Here is a 2,644-nt window from a genome sequence, read left to right as displayed (position 1 = left end):
CTATCTATCATCAGCTTCAATAATAAGGTTCTGATTTCTCTCTGTATAATTATTTCATATGTTCACCTATAAAATGAAAGCATTTGAAAGTGAGAGGCAATAAGCATTTTAAGATGAGAGAGAGAGAAAGAGAGAGAGAGAGAGAGAGAGAGAGAGAGAGAGAGAGAGAGAGAGAACTATTTGGGAAGCACTGATTCAAGCAGAAGCCCAAATAGTGTTCAGATTAGGAGACAAAGGTAAGGGATATTAGGTGAAAGGGAAGAAGAACAATTACATCAATAGAAGGAAGGCATTTATGTTTGTGCCAATAAGCAGTCATAGTGATGCTAATTTTAAACAATGTTTTTAATTTTTAGTCTGCAGCCATCAGTCCTTTAATCATAATATCTACTTTCTCGTTATCCTTGCAAACACTTCTTTGGGACACAATGTTGCTTTAGGCCCAGCCCAGAGTTTATTTTGCCCTGTTTTTAACATTCCAAAAGTTTGATGTGCAAGGCATTTCCTCAAAGTTGGCAGCTCTGACTCCATTTTAAAGTGGCTCAGTTTACTATTCTTTTTACACATAGATTAATTCCCCCTGAATTTGAAGTTTTTACTAGTATATACTTGAAACATATACATATGTATACATACAGATACATTTACATACACAAAAACACATATACTGATTTTTAATGCCAGGTGTGGTCTAGTCAGAGTTCACCAACTCTTAGGAAATGACAGTATTGGTATCAAGTTAAAATTTCTTGTCAGGAACAATATCTCTGAAAAGTCATCAAAAAGCTGTTGATTAAAATTTGTTTAACACCGGCCTGGCTTATGTGAGATGATGTGGGATCATAACATATAAACTCTTCATACATATATGACATATTCTTAACTTAAACTAGGATTAAATTCTACCCTACAACAACAAAAAACATTTAAAGACCTATCCAAAGTGCAAGTATGTATTTGAAATACTGGAATGCTTTTTGTTTCAGGTTGAATTGTGTTCCCCTAAAATTCATATGCTGAAGTCCTAACCTCTTTTATTTCAGAATATGACTATATTTGGAGATACGGTTTTAAATACGTGATTAAATTAAATGATGCCTTTAGAAGGGTGCCTGATTCAATATGACTGATGCCCTAATAAGAGGAAATTTGAACATACAGACAACAGACATGTGCTCACAGGAACACAACCTTGTGAAGACACAGGGAGGAGACGGCTAGCTGTTTGCATGACAGAGAGGCCTCTTCTGAAACCTTAATCTGTGACTTCTCCCCCCAGACCTATGAGAAAATAAATCTTGTTTCAGCCACCAGTTTGTGGTATTTTGTTAAGGCAGCCCTAGCCACACACCATAGCTTTGATTAGGTTGTCTCCCCACGGCCCCCAGAAACATCTGACACTGAGCTTCTCCAATTCTTTTAACTACCTATCATAATAATACAGGGGCTAACCATTCCAGGCTGTGCAGAGCTATGCTGGCTTTTTGCACTGCAATTTCCACATCCTGGGAAAACTCCTAGTCCAGTTCATCTATGATAAAGTCTTATACTGATTTTTTTGAGTGGTGCTCTAAGTTTTATAATACAGTTTTATAATACAGAGCAAAAAGCTGTTGATTAAAATTTGTTTAACACCGGCCTGGCTTATGTGAGATGATGTGGGATCATAACATAAAAACTCTTCATGCACATATGACATATTCTTAACTTAAACTAGGATTAAATTCTACCCTATAAGTGTAGTGTATAAGAAAAGATGAAATCCCTGGACGTCATTGACGAGTGGACTTTGAGTTGTTTTGCTAGTGTGATGGCGCAGGTTTATCTGTGTGCTCTGGTCTTGCCTCCCCTGTGACCAGCCTTATTTATTTATCAGGAAAAAATGGCTAGCTTGAATCTAAGAGAGCAATAGGTATCTATTGAGTCCAGAAAATTTATGTGACTCAAATGGGATTTACATTCCTGACTCTGCTTCATGAATGCTAAACTCAAAGCAAGTCAACAAGATAAAGAACATTCATTAGCTCTTACCTCATTTTCATTCGCTCTTGTTATTACTCGGGGTCAGCGGCGGTGACCTGTCCAGTCATTATTCTTAAAATGACTGACACTTATCAGGAAGATAGCATAATGAAAGAACAAAAGGAAACAACTTGTTCCAATTAGCATTATGAGTCACCCATAGTTCCATTAATAGAACTCAGTCAACTCTGACTATTACGGCCTTGGAATCAAACTTAAAACCAGAGATCTGTAATGGGAGGAAGCAGGAAGGAATGCTTGCTATAGTGAATTTGGGGGTCAGATTACCACCATTGACTCCTGGCTCTACCATTTGAAATGGTGGCTTTTGGAGACTTACATGATCGTTTTGAGACTGTTTCCTTATTTATAAAGTAGTATTGCTAGTAATTCCTCCCTTATTTGATCACTCTTCAGCTGACTTTAATTTCTTTTTTAACTGCCTCCAGCTTCCTTTTGCTCATTACAAAATATTGGCTTTAATCATATCAATTAATTATGAGGATAAAATAAAATAATGTATATAAAAACCTCCAACTAATTCTATTATTATAATTCACTAGGTTATATGGATGGTATGTATAATCTATATTTCCTAATAAATCAAATACATGATTTATTA

This window comes from Myotis lucifugus, unplaced genomic scaffold (genome assembly GCF_000147115.1).
Source record: "Myotis lucifugus unplaced genomic scaffold, Myoluc2.0 scaffold_193, whole genome shotgun sequence".
Classification (NCBI taxonomy): domain Eukaryota; kingdom Metazoa; phylum Chordata; class Mammalia; order Chiroptera; family Vespertilionidae; genus Myotis; species Myotis lucifugus.
Note: the sequence above shows the minus strand (reverse complement) of the source record.